The 14,415-nt window shown below is 39.3% G+C and overlaps 1 non-coding gene across 1 annotated transcript; it reads right to left on the bottom strand.

The window, feature by feature from the left end:
- Positions 1 to 3,042: 3,042 nt before the first annotated feature.
- On the bottom strand, positions 3,043 to 3,149 carry LOC141710066 (small nucleolar RNA R71). Its single transcript, XR_012570606.1, has one exon. It is a non-coding gene; the product is annotated as a small nucleolar RNA R71 (small nucleolar RNA).
- Positions 3,150 to 14,415: the final 11,266 nt, after the last annotated feature.

Below are 14,415 nucleotides of genomic sequence, written 5' to 3'. Positions count from 1 at the left end.
CCCAAGCCACAAAACCAAAAGTTCCAAAACCCAAGTCAAAGAAAGCCCCCTCTAGTTTCTCTCAACATAAGCTAGTTGTAAAATCCACTAAAAACCAAGTGTGGAGTGTAAAGGGAAGTGAGATTGGTGAGGGACAGGATGAACATCAAAGAAACCCTAAAAATAAGGTTGGAGAGGTGAGTGAATCCCCAGCCTAGCCACACTGCAGTTTCCCAACAAACTGTAGTGAATAATAAGGACATTAGCTCATTGCTAGTTGCATCCTCCCAAAAGGATGTCACGATTGAACAAAGCTCTCAACCAAGAGCACAGGCCAAAAGGGTAAGGGATATAAGCTCACCCTAAACCTATGCTAGAAAGAAGAAATATAAACACATTGGGGATACACAGGGTGCACACACAGTGCCTACTACAGTCAAAGACTCGGTACATGCACTTTCTCAAAGTCAGTTTGATGTGGCTCCAATAAATGTGGAGTTACAACCAAAATCTTTAACTATAGAAGCACTAAACACACCAAACTCACCCACACATTCACTGGATGTAGATATGATTCATACATCAATTCCTGTTTCTCCATTTTTAACTCTCACGGAGAAGCCAAAAATCCAAGCAAGGGAGCATAATCTTTTAGATGATTTGTTGGCTCACTTGTCATTTCTTTCTGAGTCTACTGAAATATCTGTGCAAAATCTCAAATCAATCACCACAGATTCAACAGTAGCCTCTACTCAAAACTCTATCATTTCTTCTATCTCGACGGATATTGTTCATCCATCGACTAGTGATTGTATCTCGACGGATGTGCTTAACAGCAGTCATCCGTTGAAACTCTCAACTACTATTTCGACGATTGTTCATCATCCGTAGAATATCACTGCACCACTTCAAACTTTTTTGGGTGGTATTTATGACATTTTATAACGCTCCATTAAGATTCAAATTGGTGTTATTGTACTCAAGTTATTGGTGTTTAATGTGTTTTCTAGTGTTTTTGCATTTTAGGCATTAATCCGGAATTCAGGTGAATTAGCATTGATTTTATGCTAATATGGTGTCCAAGGAATAAAGCTCATGAAGACCAACTCATTACAGCAAGAAAAGCAGAAAAATGGAATATTCTCCAGAAGGCTAGCGCGCCCGCGCTGTTATAGCGCGCCCGCGCTGTTATAGCGCGCGCCCGCGCCCAATGTATAGAGACACAGCACGCCTGCGCTGATCAAGCACGCGGCCACGCCGGGTCGTGATTTTAGAATCATGATTCTTGTGGGCTTTTGATTGGAGGACTTCTACTACACATGGGCTGCTATATATACCTAAATAAAGGTCACTTTTGAAAAGGAGGCGTACCAGAGCACAAGGAGAAGGCGTAAGAATACCGTTTTAGCACAATTCAACGAAGGCGAAGAAGACCTAGTTTATACTTGTGATTCTTTGTTCTAAGTTATAACTTTGGATGCTAGTTTTCTTATTCGTGAACCTATACTCTTGATTCATAATTGATTTATTATTTATTCAGTATAAAGACTACGTTTATTATACCATGTTTTCATCGGAACCCACGTTGATGATGAGTCCGATTATGGGCTAATCGTTATCATGGGGTTCTAACGGATTTATCTATGGATTTCTTTAGTTAATTTATTTCGATGCTTTAGTGTATGGTGATTGTATGATAACCTAGTATTGGTTGTGCTTATTCGTCTTATAAGCTTCGTGAACTTATAAGATAGCGTGTTAATCTTTAATGAAGCGATAGTGAATTTAAGGATTTAGAAATTGCCATGCTAGCATAGGTTCATGTGTTACTGTTATACATGATTTGTAGGTAATTTTAACCATCTTACTTGCCCTATATAATCACAATAGATAACTTGTGCATTAAGCCAGTATGTTGTAAAATTCTATAGACATATAGGGTCTCAATATAATGGGTGTCTGTTCAGCTTCTATCTCTTTTATGGATGTCTGGCAGTCTGTTATTCGTACAATGAAAGTTGGCGTTTAGCAGTTTTGTGTTGTCTGATTAGTGTCATCACCATTACATTCTAAGGTTAAGAACAATATGGCTATTGAATATAGTATTTAATGAAGTTAGAATCCCATGTTTGTGTCATATATTATTTAAATCTCTTTAATCTCATAGGTTATGTTATCTAGTATAATTCTCAATAGTCAATCGTAGTATAATCAAAACCCAATTTGTTATTCATCTTAACATTGAATATTAGCAATATCATTGTTGCATAAGTGTATAAATCACAAAGTTAACCTAAACCAGTCCCTGTGGGAATGAACTAGAAATAAATCTCTATTACTTGCGATCATGTATACTTGCATGAATTATTATCCCGTGCTTAGGGACTAACAAGTTTTTGGCGCCGCTGCCGAGGACTTAGTGTTAAATTTTTGTTTATGTGTTTGTCATCAGTGATCGTTAAAGTTCATTGACTCGGACATTGTTACTTACCTACTCTTTTCCTTGTCCTGTTGCAGGTACTCTAGCGAGCGTGTATGCATACACGTTCGCGGGCTCGTAAGAGAACTCTGGATCAAGCCGAGGAAGAAGCTGTAGTGATTCGAAAGGAAGTTTTTGAGGACGATGAAAAAGTAAAAGGAGAAGAGAAAGTCGAGGAACTAGCTTTACTAGAGATGGGAGATCAAGAAGAAATTCCTAAGGCTTTGATGGACTATTCTCAGCCTAAGATCAATGATATTCAGTCAAGCATTATCAGACCATCCATCTCGGCTAACACTTTTGAGATCAAGTCGAGCACGATTCAGATGATATAGAACTCAGTTCAGTTTGGGGGTTCTCCTACAGAAAATCCCAACATGCACATCAGGGATTTCATCGAGATTTGTGACACTTTCAAGTTCAATGGGGTGACTGAAGATGCTATCAAGCTGCGACTCTTCCCATTTTCTCTGAGGGATAAAGCAAAGTGTTGGTTACATTCTTTACCACCAGGGTCTATCACCAAAAAGGAGGATCTTGCTCAAACGTTTCTCACTAAATTCTTTCCTATGGCGAAAACTACTGCAATCAGGAATGCTCTTACTCAGTTTGCGCAGTAAACTGGAGAATCTCTATGTGAGGCTCGGGATCGATACAAGGAGATGCTAAGGAAATGCCCACACCATGGCATGCCTGATTGGATGATTATAAACTGTTTCTACAATGGTTTAGGCGCATAATTTAGACCTATGCTCGATGCAGCGTCTGGTGGAGCCTTATGGGCCAAAAGCTGTAATGAAGCTTATAAGTTGATTGAGCTAATGGAAGCTAATAAATACCAGAATCCTATGCAAAGAATGTTGTAAGGAAAAGTAGTAGGAATTCTGGAAGTGGATACAGCTACTGCTATAGCTGCTCAACTTCAAGCTTTGACGATGAAAGTGGACTCTTTGGCTAATTATGGAGTTAATCAAATCACTAGTGTGTGTGAGCTTTGTGCGGGGGCACATAAAACTGAGCAGTGTGCTATTTCTAGCGAATCAGCTCAATTTGTGAGCAACTTTCATAGATCACAACAGCAAGCTCCAGCCACTTATCATCCAAATAATTGCAATCATCATAACTTCAGCTTGAGTAACAATCAGAATGCGGTGAAACAATCTTATTAGCCATACACAGCAAAGCGGTATAATTTTCCTGGGTTTCAGCAACCGCAATATGCCCCTAGGCAACAACTTCAACTTCAACAGTTATCGCAAGCTAATGACAAATCTAAATTGGAGGAGTTGAGGCTCATGTGCAAGTGCCAAGCTGTTTCTATCAAAACCTTGGAAAATCAGATTGGACAAATTGCTAATACATTATTGAATTATCAACCTGGCACGCTTCTGAGCGATACTGAAGTGCCAGGAAAGAAGGAAGCTAAGGAGCATGTTAAAGCAATTACATTGAGGTCTGGTAAGGTTGCAATCCTGAAAAAGCTAAGACTCCAGATTCTGAAGTTGAGGCTGAAGAAGAAGAAGTGTAGAAGGAAGCAGAAGTGGAACCAAGGAAGACTACTATTGAGCACACTCCTCCTGAGGGTAATACAGGGGAGAAACGGATCTATCCTCCACCTCCCTTTCCTAAAAGGCTGCAAAAGAAAAAGCTGGATAAGCAATTTGCGAAGTTTCTGGAGGTGTTCAATAAACTTCACATCAACATACCTTTCCCTGAAGCTTTTGAACAAATGCCTAGTTACGCGAAGTCCATGAAAGGTATTCTCTCTAGGAAAGTGAATCTTGATGACTTGGAGACTGTTGCTCTCACAGAGGAATGCAGTGCGGTGCTGCAACAGAAATTGCCTCTGAAGCTTAAAGATCCTCGAAGCTTCACTATTCCTTGCACAATTGGAAATGTGTCTTTTGACAAGTGTTTATTTAACTTGAGAGCTAGCATCAATCTGATGCCTTGTCAATCTTCAAGAAGTTGGACTTACCTGATCCAAAGCCTACTTATATGACTTTGTAGTTGGCCGACCATTCTATTACATATCCGTGAGGTATTGTGGAGGATGTCTTGGTCAAGGTGGATAAACTCATCTTCCCTGCTGATTTTGTAATTCTTGATTTCGAGGAGGATAAGAAGATTCCCATACTCTTGGGAAGACCTTTCTTGGCTACTGGCCGAACCTTGATAGATGTGCAAAAAGGTGAGCTCACCATGCGAGTGATGGATCAGGATGTAACTTTTAATGTGTTCAATGCCATGAAATTCCCTACGGAAAATGAGGAGTGTTTTAAGGTGGAGATGGTCGATTCTGTGGTCAATTCTGAACTCAATTGATTGCTAAGGTTCGATGCCTTAGAAAAAGCCTTGTTGGGGATTCCGATAGTGAAGATGATGAAGGTGAAGAGCACTTGCAATATTTGAATGCTTCTCCCTGGAAGCGAAAGATGGATATGTCTTTTGAATCTCTTGGATTGGAGGAGCTGAAAAATTCTCCAAAGCTCTTCAAGCCATCTATTAAGGAAGCTCCTACTCTTGAGCTTAAGCCTTTACCTGAACATTTGAGGTATGCGTTTTTAGGTGATGTATCTACTTTGCCTGTTATTATTGCATCTGACCTTTCAGGTAGCGACGAGGAGAAGCTTTTGAGAATACTTAGAGAATTTAAATCAGAAATTAGTTGGACTATAGCAGATATCAAGGGAATCAGCCCTTCGTATTGCATGCACAAAATTTTGCTAGAGAAAGGAAGCAAGCCTACTGTTGAGCACCAAAGAAGGCTAAATCCGATCATGAAAGAGGTTGAGAAGAACGAAATCCTCAAGTGGCTAGATGCAGGGATCATCTATCCTATTTCTGTTAGTTCATGGGTGAGCCCAGTTCAGTGTGTGCCAAAGAAAGGTGGTATCACTGTGGTAGCTAATGAGAAGAATGAGCTTATTCCTACACGAACAGTCACGGGGTGGAGAGTTTGCATGGATTATAGGAAGCTAAACAAGGCTACAAGGAAGGATCACTTCCCTCTTCCTTTTATTGATCAGATGCTTGATAGATTGGCTGGGCATGATTACTATTGTCTTCTGGATGGCTATTCGGGATATAATCATATATGCATCACTCCATAAGATCAAGAGAAGACTACATTCACATGTCCTTTAGGTACTTTTACATTCTGGAGAGTTTTTTTTGGGCTATGTGGAGCACCAGTCACTTTTCAAAGATGTATGATGACTATCTTCTCTGATATGATTGGTAATAATATAAAAGTGTTCATGGACGATTTTTCGGTCTTTGGAACTTCTTATGATGAATGCTTGCACAATCTTGGGTTTGCTGAAAAGGTGCGTTGAGACAAATTTGGTTCTCAATTGGGAGAAATGTCATTTTATGGTGTGCCAAGGCATCATTCTTGGTCACAAGGTTTCTAGTAAGGGTCTTGAGGTGGACAAAGCTAAGGTGGGGGTTATTGAAAATCTTCCTTCACCAAAATCTGTTAAGGGAATTCGCAGTTTTCTTGGTCATGCGGGTTTCTATAGGCGTGTCATCAAGGACTTCTCTAAGATTTTGAATCCGTTGTGCAATTTTCTAGAGAAAGATGTTCCTTTCAAGTTTGATGACGAGTGCCTCACTGCTTCTGAGACACTGAAGAAGAGTTTGATTACGACACCTGTCATAACTGCACCTAATTGGTCCGAACCATTTGAAATGATATGCGATGCAATTGACTATGCAATTGGAGCAGTTCTTGGGAAAAGAAGGAACAACATATTTCATGTAGTTTACTATTCTAGTAAGACTCTGAATGGTGCTCAACTGAACTACAACACTACTGAGAAAGAACTTTTGGCTATTGTCTATGGTTTTGAGAAATTTCGATCTTATCTACTTGGGACGAAGGTGACAGTTTTCAATGATCATGCTGCCATTCGATTTCTCGTCTCGAAGAAAGACTCGAAGCCTAGATTGATTCGATGGGTTCTTTTACTTCAAGAGTTTGAATTAGAGATCAAGGACAGAAAAGGGACTGAAAATCAAGTTGTTGATCATCTCTCGCGTTTAGAGGATCCAATTGCTACTTCACAAGATAAGTCGTTGATTAATGAATCTTTTCTTGATAAGCAATTATTTGGAATGCAAGCAGAAGAACCGTGGTTCGCCGACATTGTGAACTACCTTATGAGTAACGTTATGCCTCCAGAGTTGACTTCCGCTCAAAGAAAGAACTTTCTGCATGAAGTGAAGTGGTATATATGGGATGAGCCCTTTCTTTTTCGACAAGGAGCTGACCAAATCATCAGGAGATATATTCCTTACAGCAAAACTGGGTGGGATCTTGCGAGATTTCCACTCAACGGTTTATGGAGGACATTATGGTGGAGAAAAGACAGCATCTCGTATTCTTCAAGCAGGTTTCTTTTGGCTGACCTTATTTAAAGACGCTCATCAGTTTGTTTTGAAATGTGATCGATGTCAACGTGTGAGTAATATGTCCAAGAGGGATGAGATGCCTCTTAATGTGCTTCTCAAGGTTGAAGTCTTCGATGTTTGGGGAATTGACTTTATGAGGCCATTTGTCTCATCTTGTAACAATCAGTATATCTTGTTGGCGGTTGATTATGTGTCGAAATGGGTTGAAATTAAGGCATTGCCAATGAATGATGCAAAGGTAGTGTGTAATTTTCTTCACAAGCAGATATTCACAAGATTTGGATCTCCAAGAGTCATAATCAGTGATGAGGGGTCGCATTTCTGCAATCGTAAGTTCACTGCTATGATGCAAAGGTATAATGTGAATCATCGCATTGCTATGGCTTATCATCCTCAGACGAATGGTCAAGCTGAGGTATCTAACAGAGAGATCAAGCGCATTTTAGAGAAAGTTGTATGTCCATCAAGAAAAGATTGGTCTTTAAAGCTTGATAAAGCTGTTCTGGCGTATAGAACAACATACAATGCTCCGTTAGGGATGTCACCGTATCAGTTGGTTTATGGTAAGGGGTGTTATTTGCCGATGGAGCTTGAGCATAAAGCGTATTGGGCTTTGAAGAAGTTGAATCTGGACTTAGATGCAGCTGGAAAGAAGAGAAAGCTTCAATTGAATGAACTCGATGAATTTCGACTTCAAGCATATTGAAACAACAAAATGTATAAGGAGAAAGTCAAGAGATGGCACGATAGGGGTCTAGTGCTCAAATCATTTGTGTCGGGCAACAAGTTCTTTTGTTCAACTCTCGTCTCCGTCTTTTTCATGGAAAGTTGAAGTCAAGGTGGTCAGGGTCGTTTGTTGTTAAAACTGTGTTTCCACATGGAGCGGTGGAGATTTTTGAGAATGATCAGGGCTAAGCATTCAAGGTTAATGGCTAGAGGTTGAAGCATTATTATGGTGACACGAAAAACCACGAGGTGGTTAGTGCCATTTTATTGTCCGTTTAATCTCGCGTTTCTATGTCAAGCTAACGACTTAAAGCAAGCGCTTCTTGGGAGACAACCTAAGTTTGTTATACATTAGTAGATAGAGGAAGAAGAAAGAAAAGAGAAAAATATAAAAAAAATCAAAAATTTGAAAAATTTAGAGGCCAACTATAGTGGCACGTCGCGCCCGCGCTATGAAGTGGGGCGGCCGTGCCAATTATCCAGAGATAGAGTGCGCACGCGCTGCCTAGCGGGGCGGCCGCACTGGAAAGACAGAAGCACGGCGCACCCGCGCTGAGGTAGCGCGCGACTGCACTGCCCTCGAATTCCGAAGAAAAAAAAATAAAAAGCTGGGAATAAAGAGAAAATCGGGGACTTCTTTTAAAAATCAATATCTACCCGAATTTTACTCTTCCACATCCCAAATTTCCCTCTCCAAATCAAACCTGTTATTCCCACTATTCTCATAATCAATTCCCACTTTTATTCCATATCTAATCCTCTCATCACCTCCTATATATACATACACTTATACACAAACTTCTCCACCACTTATCAAATTCTCAAACATAATTCTCTCTCAAACACTTATCTCTTATTCTCTCTTATTCAATCTCAATGGCACCTAAGAGACAAAGATCTCAAGTAAGCATCAGCGCCACTGATTCTTTGAGTGCAGGTGGTGTGAGGCCAAGGTTTTCCACTGTCGAGGCTGAAGCGGAGTATACGAGGCTTCACCTATAGCCAAGGAGCGTGGTTTTCTGCCATCGGGGAAGGATGGTAGGTTGTTGGAGATGTTCTTGGAGATGGGCTGGGTTGCTTTTTGCGAGGCATCCGCTTCTATGCCCATGAATGTTGTTCGAGAGTTCTATGTTTATGCTAAGGCGGAGAAGAACGGTTTTACTGTGGTTAGGGGAATGACGGTGGAGTACAGTATTGAGGCGATAAGGAGGGTGATTGATCAGCCCGCGAGGAGGCCCTATCAGGACACCTGGAATGATAAGACTCCGGAGGACTTTGATTTAGATTTGATTATTGTTACTCTATATGTACCTGATACTTATTGGAAGTTCAAGAGGGGAACGAATGATTATGCCATATTCCCTGCTTCGTGCATGAACAAGTTTGCATGTGCATGGAATTCTTTTATTTGTGCTAATATCATGCCATCTTCTCATATGCATGAGGTTACTGTGGAGCGTGCGCGTTTGTTGTGGGGTATTCTACAGGGTGACTATGTGGACCTTGGTATAGTTATTCACCAAGTTATTATGATGTTTTTCGAGGGAGTACTACGGGGTACATACCCTATGCATCCATTGCGACGAAGGTGTGTGCGGCAGTTCGTGTCCGTTGGGCCGCACATGAGCACCTTCAGCTTCCTAATTCTACTATCGGTAGTTCGATAATATTGAGTATGGTAGAGTGGTACGGTGGTAAGCCCGATCCTAAGAGGCTTGGTTATTCATTTGATCTTCTTCCGGACAAGCGGCCATATGATCAGATGTATGCTGGTGGTTCAAAGTTTGCCTGTGAGGTGGGATGGAGAGCTCAGTTGGGTGAGGAAGTAGAGCCGTCCCAGTCACAGCAGCCATCGCAGCAGGAGCAGGAGGAAGCAGGAGCGGATGTTGGAGTTGGTACGAGCATGACGCAGTATAGGCGTCGACCAAGGAGGATGGATGCGATGTATGACATCCATAGTCGGTTTGCACGTGATCTAACCAGGCATTAGGGAATGCATTCAGAGCCACAGGTGTGGACATTCAGTGGCCAGTATTTGGTGAGGACTCTGTGTATCCACCTCCAGACATGCCTGACACTCCACCCGTTGGGGGTGAGGATCCTGATTCTGAGTAGGTATGCCTGATTCCTTACTATTACCTTCACTGAGGACAGTGAAAATTTTAAGTTTGGGGGTAGTAGTTGAAGGAATATGTTTTGTGTGAGTTGCATATAGTTTGCATATTCATGATAGTTTAGTCTCATATAGTTGCATATTTTTCCATGTAGTTTTTTTATTTTTGTAGTTTTTATGATAGTTTGTTCATATAGTTCATGCATTTGCATAATAACATGATCCCTTAGATGATTTTTCTGATTGACTTGTGATATTGATGCTAGTGTAGTGATGTCGTGTTTAGTAATGTTAAATCGTATCGAATTGATTTGCATGCTAGATACACTTGTATTTCAATAAGTCCTATAGGTTGCTTGAGTACTAGATCATGACCATGGTTTGTTTGTTTATCGAAGTTTAGTCGCTTGTTTATATATAGAATTTAGGATATTCTCTTAATGATAAAATAGCATGGATTTTTAAAAATTGGAGAAATTAGATTTCATTGCTAGTTGTTGTGGCTAGGTGTCAAATGGCTAGTAGCCGTCTCATATTTATATGAGTAGTCTATGGTTGAACGAGATGGAGCGAAACACACTCGTTCAGAAATTTGTGGAAAAAAAAGAAAAAAAAAGGAAAAGAGAAAAATAAGTGTTATGTATAATTGATCACGAGTGGGCTCTTTAGTACTCGAGTTATTAAGTTCTTAGGGGACTTTGTGCCTAGTGACCTAAGGCTTTTATAGTCTGGTATCCGCTAACCTTACGCTCGCTACATGGGTACTATTGTATAAATCTTTTGTGGACCTCACTTATTGCACGGTCAAATAAGCATATTTGTGTTATTTTGTTGTGAATAAAAGCATGAATCCATATAAAACTCCAATATAAGAATTGAAATGTTATAAGTTATTTTGAGTCTACCTTTTATTTTATTTATAACCTTGCGATTTCTTTGATGAGTAGTGAGTCATGATTATTGATCTAGTTGCAATAGTATATCTGTAAGCATTTGCACACACGCACATCTCTGGTTTGTAAGTTGATTTGTAGGGTTTGATTGATCTGTACGCGAATAACTGTATTTGTTGAGATGTTGCTTGTTGATTTGTTTAAGTTAATCAATGGGGATCGTTGCATTTATTTAGTTACATTCTTGCATTTTTATTTTTTATTCTTTGAGTCTGTTTATGCTTGAGGACAAGCATCGATTCAAGTTTGGGGGTATGTTGAGTGGCATTTATGACACTTTATAACGCTCCATTAAGCTTCAAATTGGTGTTATTGTACTCAAGTTGTTGGTGTTTTAATGTGTTTTCTAGTATTTTTGCATTTCAGGCATTAATCCGGAATTCAGGTGAATTAGCATTGATTTTATGCTAATATGATATTAGGATGGTATCCAAGGAATAAAGCTCGTGAAGACCAACTCATTGCAGCAAGAAAAGAAGAAAAATGAAATTTTCTCCAGAAGGCCAGCGCGCCCGCGCAGTCATTGCGCGCGCCCGCGCCCAAAGTACAGAGACACAGCGCGACCGCGCTGATTAAGGGTGCGGCCGCGCCGAGTCGGGATTTTAGAATCCTGATTCTTGTGGGCTTTTGATTGGAGGACTTCTACTATGCATGGGCTGCTATATATACCTAAATAAAGGTCATTTTTCAGAAGGAGGCGTACCAGAGCACAAGGAGAAGGCGTAAGAAGACCGTTTTATCACAATTCAACGAAGGCGAAGAAGACCTAGTTTATACTTGTGATTCTTTATTCTAAGTTGTAACTATGGATGCTAGTTTTCTTATTCGTGAACCTATACTCTTGATTCATACTTGGTTTATTAGTTATTCAGTATAAAGTCTACGTTTATTGTACCATGCTTTCATCGGAACCCACGTTGATGATGAGTCCGATTATAGGCTAATCGTTATCGTGGGTATTTATCTATGGATTTCTTTAGTTAATTTGTTTCGATGCTTTAGTGTGTGGTGATTGTATGATAACCTAGTATTGGTTGTACTTATTTGTCTTATGAGCGTCGCGAACTTATAAGATAGTGTATTAATCTTCAATGAAGCGACAGTGAATTTAAGGATTTAGAACTTGCCATGCTAGCATAGGTTCATGTGTTACTGTTATACATGATTCGTAGGTAATTTTAACCATCTTACTTGCCCTATGTAATCACGATAGATAACTTGTGCATTACTCCATTATGTTGTCAAATTCTATAGACATATAGGGTCTCAATATAATTGGTGTCTGTTCAGCTTCTATCTCTTTTGTGGATGACTGGCAGTATGTTATTCATGCAACAAAAGTTGGCGTTTAGCAGTTTCGTGTTGTCTGATTAGTGTCATTACCATTACATGCTAAGGTTAAGAACAATAAGGCTATTGAATGAAGTATATATTGAAGTTAGAATCCCATGTTTGTGTCATATATTATTCAAATCTCTTTAATCTCTTAGTTTATATTTTCTAGTATAATTCTCAATAGTTAATCGTAGTATAATCAAAACCCAAATTGTTATTCATCTTAGCATTGAATAATAGCCATATCATTGTTTCATAAGTGCATAAATCACAAAGTTAACTTAAACCAATCCCTTTGGGAACGAAATAGAAATAATTCTATATTAATTTCCATCGCGTATACTTGCGTGAATTATTAGCGCGTGTTTAGCGACTAACAAACTTCAACAAATGTTACATGTGCAGATGATCTAGTGGTTGTACAATCGCTCTTAGGACTGAGGGAAAGGAGTGAATTGAGTGAGAGACTGAGTTGCTCTCAGGAAAAAGGAGAGGAATAGAGTGAACACATGCAAGTTATTTCTTCCAGCTTGGCAAAAGTGAGTGAGGGGAGTTCCACCTTAGTAGGTGAAGGTGAGGGTGTGCGGGTGGTAAGTCAAGGGGAGCCCTTGATGTAAAAATAGAGAGATTATGAGAGAAAAGCAGGTACAGGAGAGATAAGGATGGAAACCATTGCTAGTGAGTTAATGAATGTCAGTGATGTAGAAAAAGAGAGACTATTTCAGAAAGTATATCAAGCTGTAATAGATTCTATCTCTTTGGATGCTGAGACATTTACTCATCCTGTTCCAGCATATCAAATTCTAGCTGGACAGGGCAATGAGGATGCTAAAAAGACTTTGAACCTGGTGCGCACTACTACTTCTATGCAAAGAGAAAAGGATACTATTACTGCCATGCCCTCTACAGCTGGTAATGGCTTTAAATTGGCTGAGGGGATGATGGTGAGGCTGAAGAGGATGAAAGCATGAGCATAGGGGGAGATGCCGAAACTCCATAATGGATGCTAAACAAGGAATGCTCATATCAACATCTCCAATCCAAACTATTCAAGCTTATTCATGACACCCAAACACCAATTCAAGCATCCACAAATACTAGCACTAAAAGACTACTTTCAGCACACCTGGAATCTCTATAATTGTATAAGATTCAAGCTCTCCAACAAAGTCAGAATATGGATGCAATCAAGCAAGAAATTTTTAAAGTCAAACAAGACTTTGTAGCAAAGTTGGATGTTAGGCTTCCAGGCACCATGACTGACATAGCTCAAAAGCTCAAAAAGGAAGATGATTTGATCAAAAAGGTTGAGGCCATGGACTCTAGACTGACAAATGTGGAGAAGTCAATGGCCAAGATACTTGAAAATCAGGAAGCTCAAACTAGTCTGCTTCAACAGTTGGTGGCAGCACAACTCCCTATCTCTACTCAACTTGATGCTAACAAAAAGGGGAAGAAAGACTCTATTATCCCAGTTAGCCAGGGGGAGTCAACAAGTGAGGGGGAGAAAATGATGCTTAAAATTCAAGTCAGTAAAGTGATTATGCCAGCAATTGCCTTCACTAAGCCACCTATAAAATCCCAAACTTTTGACATTGGTAAAAGACATTTATGAATAGTAACCTTGCGGTTTAATAAAAACTTTTGTGACCACACCATATAAGAGTTTTTAATTTAAGATTCTGAGTTGATATTGTGATTATACGTACCAAATGAGTGTATATAAAAGCCAATCATTTTCGGAGAAAATGGACTTTGTAAAACGACCTTATCTTACGGACTACCAAGGAATACAAGAATCACATTACGATTAAGAATTTAGAATTCTACAAATTAAAATCCAAGTACAAGGTTTCAAAGCATAAAGGATTTATAAGGAAGGATTTAACCCGCGAATCGCTTACGAAGATTTATTACGAAAACGAATAAACGACCAAGCGAATATGTAAGCGAATAAATAAACAAACCAAGGCCATGCAAATACCATGAAAATTAATTAGCAATAAATTATCAAAGCTAGCTAATTAAAATAAAAATTAAGTAAAAGATAACATTTCTTAAAATAAGAATTCATGTTTTATAATTAAAATGCCTAGTCAAGTGTGGTGTGCAAGCTAATACCTAGGCTTGAATAAGAAGCATCTTGTTGAACACACATTATGCATACAGAATATATATCACAAATATCATCCAATACTTCCAAAGGAAGCCAAACCAATCAACCTTTTTTTTCTCTCTCTCTTCAAGAACAATGCTGATTTTCAAGAACAAGGAGAAAAGAAAAATTCAAAACTCACATTCTACCCATTCAAAAATCACCAAATTTTTACCAAACCTCTTTAATATCATGGGTAAGTCACACACCAAATTTCATGCCCATCCATGAAGTTTTCAATTTTTATAAAAATGTTTGA

This window comes from Apium graveolens, chromosome 2 (assembly GCF_009905375.1).
Source record: "Apium graveolens cultivar Ventura chromosome 2, ASM990537v1, whole genome shotgun sequence".
NCBI lineage: Eukaryota > Viridiplantae > Streptophyta > Magnoliopsida > Apiales > Apiaceae > Apium > Apium graveolens.
Note: the sequence above shows the minus strand (reverse complement) of the source record. Positions and strands in the feature narration are given on the sequence as shown.